We start from the raw sequence: 17,791 nt of genomic DNA on the forward strand, positions 1-17,791 counted from the left end.
ATATTTCGTGAGAGAGGGTGAGGGTGTTATATACCTTTGCCATATTCCTTCTGGGTATATAGGCATATACTTATTAATGCAACTAATTTAATGTATTTGAACTTTTTATTCCAAAAAAATTTTATCATTAGTAAATTATAGACAGACGTTGTCAAGATTTCAACAGGCAAGTTAAATTGTAATGTGAAGATAAAAAGTCCAAAAGAAAGCGAGGTTCAATTGGAAAAGAGGAACAAATTGAGCAACATATTATACAACTAATATACTGTTAGGAATACTTATTTTATGCACTTACATTTTTATTCGGTATAATTATATATTTAATAAACTTTTATTTTGTTATTCTATCCGATTCCATAAAAATAAGTGTAATCAATCAAAAATAAAATAAAGGACGGTCACTCATGTAATGTGAATAGGGGATTTTTGTTAATTGACTTTTATTTTAACTTCAGGATTATAAGATCTATTAAATTAAAAAAAATATTCTGTGTACTAGTATATTTATTAATATTTTATAAAATACTACAAAAAGGAATTAGCAATCAGAGTCAAAACACAAATGACTGAATAACATGCTCATGGCATGACATGTTTAGAAGACAAAAAAATCTCAATCAGTGTACCTTTATGTTAACCATTAAATGCATATTAATATTATACTTACTGTCCGGTCAAGCTCGCCTGTAAAATAAGGGTACTTAAAATTATGCCTATTATAAGGAATAAGTAAATTATAAAATCACTTTTTCTCAGAAATTTTGAATTTTAATGAAAAAGAGGAACGACATTTTTTGTATATTGTTGCATGATTTCAATTTTTGACTGAGCGACTTTATCATAAAACTAACCGTTTAGTCCATTCTTATGAATTCTGGCCTTGCACAAAAGTTTTTACAAATACGGTTTCGATTTGTATAAACTTTTGTGGACGGACTTTTCACAATTTCATTATATTGGCGTCCGTACGTTAATGTAAATTTTTATCTTCTTGGGAATTTATGCAAGGGTGAACGTCTATTATGACCGGACTATTACCGGTACCTATTTTTTATTAGCTCCAGTTACGTCAATATAATGTTCCGCGCGTTCCTTTTGCCTAGTTTTATAATTATTAACCTATTTGTCCATTGCAGGCATTGCTTAAATCAAACTTCTCTTTTGCCAGATTTATTTAGATCAAGGAAAATACTTTCAGTATGTACATCTATAAAAATGAGAACTACTTGAACATCCAGGTAATGCGTTGAGGTATTGATCCCTTCAACTCGCGAATGCGCTCTCTACAGGAATTTTAAGTTTTAACTTAGTCGAGTCAGTGCTTGCTTAGAGGTAAGACGTGTTTTATTTAAAATATTTTATTTTAGGTGTGGTTCAATTTTTTTATACTGTTAAAAAAGATGTGTGTGATTGTGATTGCTTCGAGGTTTGTGAAATTTAATCAGAAGTAACGGTCTTTTAATAATTACTCCCGAATTATATTTTTCAATATTATAGTCTTTGTTGCACTTAGTTTGAAATGTAATTTTTTTGGGGAATCTAGGAAAACCATGAATATTAGTCAATTTATATATCCTTCTCTTGTTACTTGTAAAGCGTTACTTTATAGCTCGGATAATTTAATTCTGCCGATTGTGTAGTCTAGTTGCACCGAGACATGCTTTGATGTCTTGATTTCTCTTAGCTCGCGAATGTTCTTTTACTGAATAGGCACGGCGATAGTTTTGATGTATGACATATTTTTAAACTTGTGCCAGTGTTTAAAACAAAAATCCAAGGATTGTGCAAATTAATTAGAAATGAAATTTTTAATTTAAATTTGTTGGCTATGATGTTTAATGGGATCAGTGTTTTGACAAAGAAGTGAATTTCTGACCAATGAGCTTGCTTCAATCGTTTGTTGCACATCATGCGCGCGCAACTTGCAGCCCGGATAACTTAGCTCCATAGATTATGAAGCGGAGTTGCATCTGGGCATGCGTCGATGTATTGATATCTTTAATCTGGTGAATGCGCTCTGAATTTGCAATTTTAACTTAGTCGAGCCAGTAACAGCTTGTTTTATTTAAAATATTGTGTTATTGGTGCGGTTCATAAAATTTTCAGAATGTTAAGAAAAGAGATGTTTTAGTTGAGTGCCTAATTTCCGATGATTGGTTCAAGGATTGTGAAAAAATAACGTATTCGTTTATTAAAATTATTTCCGAATTATAAAGTTCGAGCTAATTCTTATTTTATAAGAAAGAATTTGACTTAAAAAATACACAAAGGTTTGACCACAAACTATTTTCATCTGATTTCATATAAAGACAACATTCTTAATCTTTTCTCATTTGTTGCATTTCGGTCCCGATATTTCACCTCTAACGATTAGGTAGTATGGTTTGCTTCTAGGCATGCGCCGATGTATCGATTACTCAAAACTCACGGATACACTTTGTAAATGCAATTCATATTGAGTTGACTAAACTTAATTTACAAAACAACTTTTCTGGTGTTAGACGCCCTTGTTAAAGGTGTTTAGAACGGTTTGTCTATGCATCAGAGTCAAATTCAAAAATCTACCATAGGTTCGGAAAAATTTACATTAATAAAATGCAAAGGGCACATTTATTGCGATAACTTATCCTACAAAAATGTTTCGTTTCTTAAAAAAATTTCTTAAAAAAATGTTTCGTTGTGTAGGTAAATAGTTTAAATAAGTAGGAAAAATCGTGCTTCTTGGAAAATATTAAAGACTTAATTATTTCGTTAAGTAATTTATATATTCCATATAGGTACTCAATATAAATATTGTTTTAGATTCGAGGCCGCCTTCGTAAAAGAGTTCTACGAACAACCGCCACGGTGATCTAACCGTTTAAGAAGCTTGAAGCTAGTCGCGATGCCGGCTACAGTAGAAGATGAAGCGCCCAACATCATCATCAAAGGTGATAATAGAATTCAGATTATCTAATTCCAAGTTATATATAAATATATTGAGTTAGATGACACAATAAAAACTATTATTTTAATTATAATGTATGTATTTTAAAATAACTGAACTAGGAGTTCGGATAGTAGCCCTCTTAGTAAAAGAAAATTGAATTAGGTATATATTTTTACGCATTATTGTGTGCGGTTAAATAGTTCCAAATCTCTATAAGCGTAGAGGAGGGCGTTACCCAGCTGTAGGACAATTACGGAATGTTAATAATAATAATGACAAGATGATTTTGGCATTGAATCTTAAATCATCACACCATTAATTTTTTTGCTCGAATCTTTTTGCTCAATCCTTCTATATATAAAATTATTGACAAGTTATAACAAGCTAAAAAACATTTTAGGCACGGTGCCATGTGCGAAGTTGCTCTCGCATATTCGAAACATCACCGACTCGACTCAACTCGTAGAGGGACCGACTGAAATCCGTCAGTACCTCGGACTTTGGCTGAACCTCCCCTGACAAACTGACGTCATGAGGCTCTGAAGAGGCAATCTCCGCATCATGTGGGGTCCACGACAACGGCGTACATAACGGCATCATCTGACCAGGGCGACTTTACCGACGACAGCTTCTAATACATTAATGTGTGTTTATTTAATATTCGACATTATTATATAATCTTCATAGATAATATCCCAGATATAAGTGCGCACTTATGCATAACGAATATAATAATTTTCGCCACGTGATTTTGGTACAAGAGACGGAGACTATCGTACACCTAAGTGCTTCACGGTAGTATTTGTTTACGAGGAATATACATCTTCTGTTTGGGCTTGCTGTAAAGTTCACGATCACGAAAAGTTTTGCCTTATTGGGAAAAAGTTGGATGCTCTAACATCTGTACGCAAATACCTGAGACGCAGAGTGGATCGTCTGGATGTGGAAAAATTCGGGTGTTATCACTAGTTCTCCGACTAGTGATAAATGGAGGCATAGGAGTATATAGTATAGTTCGAGATAAGGGTGTAATAGGCAGGGTTCATGCGAACGGTAACAGATTGATTATTTTTAAAATGAAAAGTAGACATAGACGGGAGACAGAAGGTAATATATCACTAATTGACTCCAAGATTTCTGAACTTTTTATACTTTTTTTAATAACTTTTCATACAATAATAATGTAATGATAAAATTTTCTATCATTTTGTCTCAATAGACAAAAAGTAATATGATGATATTAGCAAAATTTCAATGGAGCATTAAAATTGCAACTTTGATCGACATAGATGCGCATTTATGAAACGAGTAATAATACAGTATAAATACTTTCCCCTGTGTGAATTTGAAGGTATTATAAAGGTTTATCTTGATGTTATGGGAACGGTCACACAGGTGAAGGTTTTAATTAATCAATTATATTATTAGTATAGAATATAGATGCTTACGTTCTCACAGTCGAAAGAAACGGCTGAGAGTCACTTTACACCACATTCAGATCGGACCTAAAGAATTGCAACAATTGGACATTTACGGGAAAATTCAACACAATAAAGAGATTAGCATACTTTCTCCGATTCTTTCGATCCGTGTTAATGCTATTCGCCACATTTCAGAGGAAATGTCTTAGGGAAGGATTTTGGAAGTACATTTTCAGAGAATGGCATGTATACTCTTGAATGGACTAGATGTTGTGATGGTGTTTTGGATCGCGATGTTCAGACGGCGCAAGTTTGCTGTAGTTGAGAATGTCTGTCGGATCAACTTTATTATTCATACACGATCGCGGTCAAGCCCTTTTATTAACAGCTTGGATGTTCGGAAACTGTTTTATTGACGCCAAATGTGACGTTAAATTTACCGATTGAGACGACTGACGAGACTGTCTTATTTACTTTGGCCAATCGAGTTGGAGTAAATAGCATGGCGCTTGTCTTCCCGGACTTGACGATTAAAAACAAGTGCTTGCTCCCGTTAATTAAGAAAACATATAAATGCGAAGATACTCACCAAAGGAATTTTGCCATATTTACAATTTAATATTTCTGACTTCAAGGAAAACTCGCTTAGCAATAATTATTAATTACGACAAATTTATTGTCGAGAAGTAGCTGATTCCCGAAACTCGGGATAGTTAAACAGTTAACATAATTGGACGGACTATCATAATTTTCGCCAGATATACATTTATACACGATTATTTACTGATATATATGTGTCGTATTTTTGAGATGTTTGTTCATGATTCATGGCAGTCGCAATGGTCAAACGGTCATGGGCAAATCGTGTTTTTTATACAAAATAATACAAAAATATGCGGTAGGACGGGTACAGAGAGGGATTCATACAATGACTCGACGCTGCCAATAATGTTTGTTGATCGAAGCGCGGACGGCTGCGTCGGACCGTTGTATGCCCTCAGTTCGGATCGTATGAACAAAGCGAAACTCATAGACCTCTATAAAAGCAATAACTGTTGTGTGTATTTTGTTCGGATTACTTTTGTCATTCGCAATATATTATAACAGCAACCTAGAAACTACCTCATGGTGCTCACGGTTAGGTTTCAGGATCTCCTCGGCCACCCGGCCAATACACCTTTTCACGGCTATTTGGAGGCGATCGCAGAAACTGGACGCGCTTTATAAATATAGATTATTTTTTTAATATCGATTAACACTCCACTCGTGACATCTGGAGTGATACACAACGAGAGTATTTTTAAAAATCCGCGAAGTATTCTGTAGACAAGCAATATTATACAAGTTCAAGACGTTTTTCGTAGTTTTAGATCTAAGCACGACGCAGGCGCGGCGTATTTCCTTTGACAGCATTATACCTAGTTGTTTTCAACTTTTTCTTACCTCATCGCTCAATAAATTAACGACAGTCTTTATATCTGATCTTACTTCATTTTTAAGCAGCGGCGGCGTCGTGTTTACGCAGTTATTTAGCAACGTCAAAAAGTATGTGCCTTAAAGAGGAAATATTATGTTAGAGCGCTTTGTATGTGTACAGACAGTTTAATAGCGTTTAGCAAAGTTATATGACGATATTATTTTTAAGAGAGAAGCGATAGATTAGATTTATTATTTAACGATGTATGAGTAGATAGCATCCGTATTGATGTTTGTACACAGACAATGCACACCGTTACAAGTAAGCGATATGGCGAATATTGTGATATGCTATGCGAGTTCCATGCACTAGTCGATAGCCGACCGACACCGGCCGTGACACATACCCCGGACTTGACTTTATGGTATTTTTCATTTCCACCGGCATAATCGCTCTTTACTCAATGTGTGGATGAAGTCTAGGTTTAACATCTCGCAGCTGATCCGTTGACGGTTTCGTAGTTCTCCGGAGTACTTATAGTTCATTACGTTGCGTGGTTTAGGGTACGTGCCTTAGTTTATTATAGTGTAGTTTATGAAAATATCATCAGCCGGTCGCGATTCACCATCCAGAGGACCCGGAGACTTACCCAACTGTCAGTTATAATGAGTGCCTCAAGGTTTAACTGCGGCGATCCATTGAGTAACAGAGCACATGTTGGTCAATTTTAATTTTAATATTAAAATTGGTTCTCATTGGGTTATCTTACGATTAGCGACCATTTGTTCAAGTGTTAGTTGTAGTTTTTTCTATGATAATTTAATGATGAGTTCGTGTACGTGTGATCATCAGTTAATTATTTATGATGCGGTTTGAAGTTATATAATGGTCTGACTTAATACTATCAGTGCGCAGGCGTCATCTAACTGGAAGAACAGACGATTTTAAATAACTTCAGATCATTTTTCATTAGTATACATACTTTAGTAAAATATGAATGCTGTCAATAACAGTTTCAATACATATTAAGAATGAAACGAAAGGGCTAACGAAGTGGAATGATTTTATTTCAACAGTAAGATGTCTAGTTTCATGTAGCTGTTTCGGAGGATGGATGTTTATAAGTAGCAGTTTTGAGCAAAGATTTGACGAGGAAGACGTATTGGTATTTACTATTGAGCAGTCCGAGCAATTGAAACTTGACATAAAGTTCCTAAGTTGTATTTGAAGTTCGATCCGACAGAATATTTTCAACTTTGATGATTGATCCTTTTTAAAACTCACTTGCACTAAGTTTAATCGTTTGTTTCGGTTTAATAAATAATAAATGCAATTCTTTGATTACGTATGTTATGTTGCGAATTATGTTATTTAATTGAAATGTTTATGATGTATTATTTAATTAAGTTACTTCAATTTGTAAGAATATCAATAATACGTTCCGCTGTTACTGATGTTATACTCCTACGTACCGACAGTAATCTAGGAACGTAATATTCTTATTCACATACACAATAAGGATCGGGAAATGTGAGCAAAGTAACAGAACGATTAGTCTTTAGATATCTACTTTGGAACATTATAATAAATATGAATATATAATCTCATAGCATAATGGTGAGACAGCCCACGCTAGTGTTGTGTCCGCGAAAGGAGATGGTGTCGCTGGATGCTAGAAGAAGGATTTTTAGGGTCAATGCTGTTTGTCGTTCGCGTTAGTTGCAATTTGTTATCTCTTGTCCCGACGGACTCGCCAGCATTAATGTGTCGACATACTGTATAGCGGGTGGCGCGTAGACCTATACAAGATTGCATTGTTGTGAGCGCTCGCAGTTCACATTCAATGTCGACCTGAACGTCTACATGTCGTCTGAGTACCTATTCGAGCCGATGCGAGCTCTTTCTGATTGTCATGTCACGAGCTTTTAATACGTTGGATTTTTCGAACGATGAGGGGAAATACGTAGGCTAAATTATTTACGTCCCGAGACGAGTGTAGGATTTAATATCCGGAAAAAGGAATTTAAATGAAAGTATCAAATTACAAAATTGGTTTCACTGGTTCACAGGTCGGACATATTCCCCCGACACAACACAGCGTGGAGACTTAGGATAATTTAATTATACGCATATGTATCTCAATATATCGATGATCGATATTCTGTCTTTCTTCTTCTATTAAGAAACTACAGCTCTCTAGCACCTTACTTTGGACCTCACCATGGAATGTTTTCACCATTTTATTAATTTACTAACTTTTGGACATGGCCAACTTACTTTGTATTCTTGTATTAATTATAAATCTTATCAATTGTAGGTAAATTTTTTTTAAATTATATTTCAAATAAAAATGTTTTTCGTGAATTATTATATTTTTTTACTTTAGATTTAATTTGCTTTTATATTTCCGTATCATAAGATCTAATATGTATTACTATTTTTCCTATTTAACATCTGAGTGTCTATAACCGACTTAGTGAATAAGCACGAAGGTTTCACTCATGACTTTGAAAATAACTTAACCAACTAACAAACCCGAATTTCATACAGTAATTCGGAAAGATTTCTCATTAAATTCAAAGTCTTGAGTGAAAGCATCTTTAAAAGTAATATAACTTATCGAATAAAGAGAGGAATTAACTGTTGTTTTATTTCTTATCTTATCTTATATATCAATAGACTGGGACGATAGCTGCACATAAGAAATCGGTTACGGTCTCATTTTGAAGAGCTCCAGCCGTAGTGTGCAGAAAAATAAAGAAGATTCTTGATTGCAATTTATTAAATCAATAATCATATCTTAATTCGATTTTTGTCCCAGTGATTATGGGAAGACAGCTGCACATAAAAAATCTGTTATGGTTTCATTTCGAAGAGCCTTAGATGTGTAAATAATTAAAGAGGATTCATGATTGCAATTTAATAAATTGCTACGATTTAATAAAGAATTAATTTTAGAGAGCGAAAAATAGTTACAGGCCGGTTAGAGAGCGGTTCTAAGATTGTATAAAAAATATGAAAGTAAATTGTTTTCCACAAATTCAGATTCTAACTGAACTAATGTATACTATTTGATATTAAAACATTTAATTAAAAGAGGATTTCTCACTTTGGCGCCAAATGTAGATGAGTGACTTGTAGTTTATTATAAAATGAAAACAAAATAAAACCTGTCATAAGTTTCGAAATTCCTAAGAAATCTTTTGAATAAACTTGATGTTTCGCGGGGCCCCACTAGTGTGTGTATAACTTAGTTAAGAAAATAAGTGTATTTGAAGCTTATTATTATCGTTTGGCCCTATCTCCAACTATTATACTGAATATAATATAAAAATGTTATTTTCTGAAATTATAGTGATTTTGACGAATATCATTTGTACGATACCCATACTATTTCTAGAATGTAACACTTTATATTAAATATTATATAAATTATTATTATCTGTGTACTACAAGTGAGTATATATCACTTGGTCTATTATCTATTATACTGTCTATTAAACCTTATAATATTATATTTTTAATCTGGTAACATAAACATTGACAGATACTCGTCATGGCGGGAAAATTGAGTCTTGGATACATATTCTTATCTACGTATTGAGTAAAACATTATTTATAATTCTTATAAAATTATATAAGAAAACCTACCAAAACCAAGGATAATTTTTGGTCCCTTTTTATATCTAGTATATCTTTTTATATCTAGTATATCTAGGTTATAGGGGGTAACTATTTGAAATAATTTTAACCCCCATATGCATAATGCACAAGCGAACCAGTTTTGAATTATCACGTCTTTTAGATTTTTAAAAAATAAGTCCAAAATGCAACTTCAAAAATTTATTTAAAAAAAGTATCAACAAATATCTATTTTTCTCTTCTGATTTATAAAAACGAATAAACACTGGTTATTTGTCTATATTAAAACAATAGTTATTGGTCCAAATTTATAAATGCGAGACGGAAAAAGAAATTATTTCATTTCTTTTTTGTTTTTTCCACAAAAATGCCATGCCAACGCCAAATACGAATTTCCACCAGCGTGAAGATATATAGTCCAAAAGAAAGCGAGGTTCAATTGGAAAAGAGATATTGTTATAGTGTATACGTATATTATGCAGTTACATTTATATTATAATTATATATTTAATAAACTTATATTTTGTTATAGTATCCGATTTCATAAAAATAAGTGTAATCAATCAAAAATGATGTTTTCTTGCGCAAAATTAGCAATAAAATAGAGGACGGTCACTCATGTAATGTGAATATTTTTGTTAATTGAGTTGTATTTAAACTTTAGGATTATAAGATCTATCAAATTAAATGAAGTTTGTGTACTAATGTATTTATTAATATGTTATAAAATACCAAAAAAAAAGAAATTAGCAATCAGAGTCAAAACACAAATGAGTGAATGACATGCTCACGGCATGACATCTTTAGAAGTCCCGCCATTGTTTTGATAAACCGATTATTAATTTACACGAATGAATATCAAAATCTCAATCAGTGTACCTTTGTGTTAACTATTACATGCATATCGCGTTTATTTCAATTCTAAATACCTATTATACTTACAGTCCGGTCAAGTTCGTCTGTAAAATAGGGGTACTTAAAATGATTCCTATTATAAGGAACTAGCTATTACCGGCGGCTTTGCCCGCGTAGAATATGAATATATTTATAAATTAACTTAAAATGTTACGTTAATGTAATAACTCTTTGTATACCACATTGGTGTATATTTCAGCCCTTAGGGTAGAATATCCAGAAACGCTTAAATGCGAATCAACTCATTTTTAATCGGTAGCCCAAAAATAAAATTTCGACCTTCTAACTTCAAAATGACAGACGAAATGAATACGAATCATGAATAAGAAATGTTAACACCTATTTTATAAGTTTCATGCTTCTAACTTCAAAAATGACGGATTTCCAGACTAATCTATATAAAAAATGTCCTACCCATATTACCCCTTAGAGGTAGAATATCTAGAAACACTTAAATACGTATCCACTCATTTTTTATCAGTATCCCAAAAAAAAAGTTTCATGTTTCTATCTTAAAAATGACGACTTCCATAAAAACTTTCAACCCTTATATCACCCCCGTAGGGGTAAAATATGCAGAAACACTTAAATAAGTATCTACTCCTATTTAATCAGTATCCCAAAAATAAAGTTTCATGTTTCTAACTAAAAAATTCCATACGAACGTTCAACCCCTATTTCACCCATTTAGTGGTAAAATATCCAAAATTCCCTCCTGAGTGGGTGTCATGATATGTTACTTTGTAAGTGTACAGCCCAAAAAATTTAAGTTTTATGCTTCTAGTTCTAAAAATTCTAAACATGACAATACTTTCAACAACTTACAACCTTTTATCCCCCTTTTCAACCCTTTACAGAGCTATGTCCTTTCTCAGGCTCTAGACTATTTGTGTACCAAATTCCATTTGAATTGATCCAGTAGTTTTGGCGTGAAAGCAAAACAGACAGACAGAGTTACTTTCGCATTTATAATATTAGTATAGTATGGAAGTATGGATTAATATTTCCCTCGCTAGAGAGTTCCGATAACCGCGACCGATCGCTGCTAAATTCAAAGTGCTACAGGGAGAACCGCGGCTTCCGACGCGCCTATACCACACTCCCGCCGCCACGGCCGGCAGGTACCCACCGCAAACGCTCGGTTCCGCAATTTTTAAATCTGTAATATCTTCGAAAATATTCATTTAAATCATATGCTGTTAAGGGCCATATAGATCAACATTAAATCAATAATGTATTTAAGGCATTTCATTGGATAAGGATTAATGCTGTATAGGTTAAAATCGCTTCGAAAATTAGCCAATATTAGTGGTAAAAAATAAATGACAAAAAATGTTATTGTGGATTATCACTTACATACACACATAGATAGACACATACCATCGCGGACTTTTTTTAAGTCATTTTTGAGGTTTACAATTCTCTAGTACATTATTTTGATCTATCTCATAGCGTTTAGCCAGCGTTTGCAGTATATGCGCAAAAAATGTGTCTTTTTACGACATCACATTAGAAACATCTAAAATTATCAATGTTTATCTATCTATATTGTCCATGTATTATACATACAAAATCATTCTCTTTAAATCAATCTATAAAAAAAACCTAACCAAAATCCGTTGCATAGTTTTAAAGATTTAAGCATAGACAGGAAAAGACAGTCAGCGGGAAGCAATTTTGTTTTATACTATGTAGTGATAACAAATAGGTACGGTATAACAAATTGAATAAGGATTAATGCTATATTACTTAAAATCGCTTCGAAAATAAGCCATTATTTCTCGTAAAAAGTAAACGATAAGAAATGTCTATTGTGGGTTATCTTTAAGAGTTAGACATATACCATCGCGGACTTTTTTGTAGACATTTTGGAGGTGTATAATTCTGTAGAACGTTATTTTGGTCTAGCTAGTAGGGTTCCGCCAGCATTTACAATGTAAGCGCAAAAAATGTATAAATTTACGACATCACAAAAACCTTCCTCTCAAATCACTCTATCAATTAAAAAAAATCGCATCAAAATCCGTTGGGAAGTTTTAAAGATTTAAGCATACAAAAGGACATAGGGACAGAGAAAGCGACTTTGTTTTATACTATGTAAAGAAGATGAGTAAATTATAAAATCACTTTTTCTCAGAAATTTTGAATTTTAATGAAAAAGATGAACGTCATTTTTTGTAGACTATTGCATGATTTCTATTTTTGACTGAGCGCTTTTGTTTTAAAACTAACCGTAAAGTTTTTAAAAATACGGTGTCGATGGGAACTTTTCACAATTTCGTTATACTGGCGTCCGTACGTTAATGTAAATTTTTAGCTTCTTGGGAATTTATGCAAGGGTGAACGTCTATTATGACCGGACTATTACCAGTACCTATTTTCTATTAGATTTTCTATTAGCTCCAGTTACGTCATTATAATGTTCCGCGCGTTCCTTTTGCCTAGTTTTATAATTATTTACCTATTTGTCCAATTCAGGCATTGTACCAGATTTATTTAGATCAAGGAAAATACTTTCAGTATTTACATCTATAAAAATGAGAACTACTTGAACATCCAGGTAATGCGTTGATGTATTGATCCCTTCAACTCGCGAATGCGCTCTGTACACAAAATTTAAGTTTTAACTTAGTCGAGTCAGTGCTTGCTTTGAGGTAAGACGTGTTTTATTTAAAATATTTTATTTTAGGCGTGGTTCAAATTTTTTTAACCTGTTAAAAAGAGATGTGTGTGATTGTGATTGCTCTGAGAATTGTGAAATTTAATCAGAAGTAACGGTCTTTTAATAATTACTCCCGAATTATATTTTTCAATATTATAGTCTGTGTTGCACTTAGTGTGAAATGTAATTTTTTTGGGGAATCTAGGAAAACCATGAATATTAGTCAATTTATATATCCTTCTCTTCTTGTTACTTGTAAAGCGTTACTTTATAGCTCGGATAATTGAATTCTGCCGATTGTGTAGTCTAGTTGCACCGAGACATGCTTTAATGTCTTGATTTCTCTTAGCTCGCGAATGTGCTTTTACTGAATAGGCACGGCGATAGTTTTGATGTATGGCAATTTTTTTTTAATATTGTCTTTTATAGTAGTTTTTAAACTTGTGCCAGTGCTCAAAACAAAAATCCAAGGATTGTGGAAATTACATTTTTAATTTAAATTTGCTGGCTATGATGTTTAATGGGATCAGTGTTTTGACAAAGAAGTGAATTTCTGACCAATGAGCTTGCTTCAATCGTTTGTTGCACATCATGCGCGCGCAATTTGCGGCCCGGATAACTTAGCTCCATAGATTATGCAGCGGAATTGCATCTGGGCATGCGTCGATGTATTGATATCTTTAATCTGGTGAATGCGCTCTGAATTTGCAATTTTAACTTAGTCGAGCCAGTAACAGCTTGTTTTATTTAAAATATTGTGTTATTGGTGCGGTTCATAAAATTTCGAGACTGTTAAGAAAAGAGATGTTTTAGTTGAGTGCCTAATTTCCGATGATTGGTTCAAGGATTGTGAAAGAATAACGTATTCGTTTATTAAAATTATTTCCGAATTATAAAGTTCGAGCTAATTCTGATTTTATAAAAAAGAATTTGACTTAAAAAATACACAAAGGTTTGACCACAAACTATTTTCATCTGATTTCATAAAAAGACAACATTGACCTTCTTAATCTTTTCTCATTTGTTGCATTTCGGCTCGGATATTTTACCTCTATCGATTGGGTAGTATGGTTTGCTTCTAGGCATGCGCCGATGTATCGATTACTCAAAACTCACGGATGCACTTTGTAAATGCAATTCATATTGAGTTGACTAAACTTAATTTACAAAACAACTTTTCTGGTGTTAGACGCCCTTGTTAAAGGTGTTTAGAACGGTTTGTCTATGAATCAGAGTCAAATTCAAAAATCTGCCATAGGTTCGGAAATATTTACATTAATAAAATGCAAAGGGCACATTTATTGAGATATCTTATCCTACAACCATTCTTGAAAAATTGTTTCGTTGTTTAGGTAAATAGTTTAAATAAGTAGGAAAAATCGCGCTTCATGGAAAATAATAAAGACTTCATTATTTCGTTAAGTAATTTATATATTCCATATAGGCAGGTACTCAATATAACTATTGTTTTAGATTCGAGGTCGCCTTCGTAAAAGAGTTCTACGAACAACCGCTACGGTGATCTAACCGTTTACGAAGCTTGAAGTCGCGATGCCGGCTACAGTAGAAGATGAAGCGCCCAACATCATCATCAAAGGTGATTATAGAATTCAGATTATCTTATTCCAAGTTTTATATACACGATAAAAACTATTATTTTAATTTTAGTGTATGTATTTTAAAATAACCGAACTAGGAGTTCGGTTAGTAGCCCTCTTAGTAAACGAAAATTGAATTAGGTATATATTTTTACACGTGTGCGGTTAAATAGCTCCAAATCTCTATAAGCGAAGAGGAGGGCGTTACCCAGCTGCAGGACATTTACGGAATGTTAATAATAATGACTAGATGATTGTGGCATCGAATCTTGAAGTATCATCACACTCATTAATTTATTCCTCGAATCTATTTGCTCAATCGTTCTATATATTAAATTATTGACAAGTTATAACTAAAACAATTTTTAGGCACGGCGCAATGCGCGATGTTGCTCTCGCATATTCAAAACATCACCGACTCGACTCAACTCGTAGAGGGACCGACTGAAATCCGTCAGTACCTCGGACTTTGGCTGAACCTCCCCTGACAAACTGACGTCATGAGGCTCTGAAGAGGCAATCTCCGCATCATGTGGGGTCCACGACATCGGCGTACATAACGGCATCATCTGACCAGGGCGACTTTACCGACGACAGCTTCTAATACATTAATGTGTGTTTATTTAATATTCGACATTATTATATAATCTTCATAGATAATATCCCCGATATAAGTGCGCACTTATGCATAACGAATATAATAATTTTCGCCACGTGATTTTGGTACAAGAGACGGAGACTATCGTACACCTAAGTGCTTCACGGTAGTATTTGTTTACGAGGAATATACATCTTCTGTTTGGGCTTGCTGTAAAGTTCACGATCACGAAAAGTTTTGCCTTATTGGGAAAAAGTTGGATGCTCTAACATCTGTACGCAAATACCTTAGACGCAGAGTGGATCGTCTGGATGTGGAAAAATTCGGGTGTTATCACTAGTTCTCCGACTAGTGATAAATGGAGGCATAGGAGTATATAGTATAGTTCGAGATAAGGGTGTAATAGGCAGGGTTCATGCGAACGGTAACAGATTGATTATTTTTAAAATGAAAAGTAGACATAGACGGGAGACAGAAGGTAATATATCACTAATTGACTCCAAGATTTCTGAACTTTTTATATTTTTTTTAATAACTTTTCATACAATAATAATGTAATGATAAAATTTTCTATCATTTGGTCTCAATAGACAAAAAGTAATATGATGATATTAGCAAAATTTCAATGGAGCATTAAAATTGCAACTTTGATCGACATAGATGCGCATTTATGAAACGAGTAATAATACAGTATAAATACTTTCCCCTGTGTGAATTTGAAGGTATTTATCTTGATGTTATGGGAACGGTCACACAGGTGAAGGTTTTAATTAATCAATTATATTATTAGTATAGAATATAGATCCTTACGTTCTCACAGTCGAAAGAAACGGCTGAGAGTCACTTTACACCACATTCAGATCGGACCTAAAGAATTGCAACAATTGGACATTTACGGGAAAATTCAACACAATAAAGAGATTAGCATACTTTCTCCGATTCTTTCGATCCGTGTTAATGCTATTCGCCACATTTCAGAGGAAATGTCTTAGGGAAGGATTTTGGAAGTACATTTTCAGAGAATGGCATTTATACTCTTGATTGGACTAGATGTTGTGATGGTGTTTTGGATCGCGATGTTCAGACGGCGCAAGTTTGCTGTAGTTGAGAATGTCTGTCGGATCAACTTTATTATTCATACACGATTGCGGTCAAGCCCTTATATTAACAGCTTGGATGTTCGGAAACTGTTTTATTGACGCCAAATGTGACGTTAAATTTACCGATTGAGACGACTGACGAGACTGTCTTATTTACTATGGCCAATCGAGTTGGAGTAAATAGCATGGCGCTTGTCTTCCCGGACTTGACGATTAAAAACAAGTGCTTGCTCCCGTTAATTAAGAAAACATATAAATGCGAAGATACTCACCAAAGGAATTTTGCCATATTTACAATTTAATATTTCTGACTTCAAGGAAAACTCGCTTAGCAATAATTACGACAAATTTATTGTCGAGAAGTAGCTGATTCCCGAAACTCGGGATAGTTAAACAGATAACATAATTGGACGGACTATCATAATTTTCGCCAGATATACATTTATACACGATTATTTACTGATATATATGTGTCGTATTTTTGAGATGTTTGTTCATGATTCGTGGCAGTCGCAATGGTTAAACGGTCATGGGCAAATAGTGTTTTTTATACAAAATAATACAAAAATATGCGGTAGGACGGGTACAGAGAGGGATTCATACGATGACTCGACGCTGCCAATAATGTTTGTTGATCGAAGCGCGGACGGCTGCGTCGGACCGTTGTATGCCCTCAGTTCGGATCGTATGAACAAAGCGAAACTCATAGACCTCTATAAAAGCAATAACTGTTGTGTGTATTTTGTTCGGATTACTTTTGTCATTCGCAATATATTATAACAGCAACCTAGAAACTACCTCATGGTGCTCACGGTTAGGTTTCAGGATCTCCTCGGCCACCCGGCCAATACACCTTTTCACGGCTATTTGGAGGCGATCGCAGAAACTGGACGCGCTTTATAAATATAGATTATTTTTTTAATATCGATTAACATCGTTAATCGATATTAAAAAAATACTCAATAAACACTCAAATCTAAATACTCTCGTTGTGTATCAGAAGTGATACACAACGAGAGTATTTTTAAAAATCCGCGAAGTATTCTATAAACAAGCAATATTATACAAATTCATGACGTTTTTCGTAGTTTTAGATCTAAGCACGACGCAGGCGCGGCGCTTTTCCTTTGACGACGTTAGAGTTGTTTTCAACTTATTCTTACCTCACCGCTCAATAAATTAACGACAGTCTCTATATCTGATCTAATTTCATTTTTAAGCAGCGGCGGCGTCGTGTTTACGCAGTAATTTAGCAACCTCAAAAAGTATGTGCCTTAAAGAGGATATTATTTTAGAGCGCTTTGTATGTGTACAGACAGCTTAGTAGTGCTTAGCAAAGATATATTACGATGACGTTATTTTTAAGAAAGAAGCGATAGATTAGATTTATTATTTAACGATGTATGAGTAGATAGCATCCGTATTGATGTTTGTACACAGACAATGCACACCGTTACAAGTAAGCGATATGGCGAATATTGTGATATGCTACGCGAGTTCCATACACTA

At 33.9% G+C, this 17,791-nt stretch overlaps 2 long non-coding RNA genes across 4 annotated transcripts; both read left to right on the plus strand.

Moving 5' to 3' along the window:
* The first annotated feature begins 1,316 nt into the window (after positions 1-1,316).
* Positions 1,317-17,203, plus strand: LOC125075906. Of its 2 annotated transcripts, none has more exons than XR_007120254.1 (4): positions 1,317-1,332; positions 2,803-2,930; positions 3,330-4,280; positions 15,905-17,203. It is a non-coding gene; the product is annotated as an uncharacterized LOC125075906 (long non-coding RNA). The 2 variants fall into 2 exon arrangements; XR_007120253.1 differs by lacking the exon at positions 1,317-1,332 and adding an exon at positions 2,252-2,270.
* On the plus strand, positions 13,663-15,431 carry LOC125075903. Of its 2 annotated transcripts, none has more exons than XR_007120244.1 (3): positions 13,663-13,938; positions 14,460-14,583; positions 14,954-15,431. It is a non-coding gene; the product is annotated as an uncharacterized LOC125075903 (long non-coding RNA). The 2 variants fall into 2 exon arrangements; XR_007120245.1 differs by lacking the exon at positions 13,663-13,938 and adding an exon at positions 14,073-14,338.
* Positions 17,204-17,791: the final 588 nt, after the last annotated feature.

The sequence above is a fragment of the Vanessa atalanta genome, chromosome Z (assembly GCF_905147765.1).
Source record: "Vanessa atalanta chromosome Z, ilVanAtal1.2, whole genome shotgun sequence".
Lineage (NCBI taxonomy): Eukaryota > Metazoa > Arthropoda > Insecta > Lepidoptera > Nymphalidae > Vanessa > Vanessa atalanta.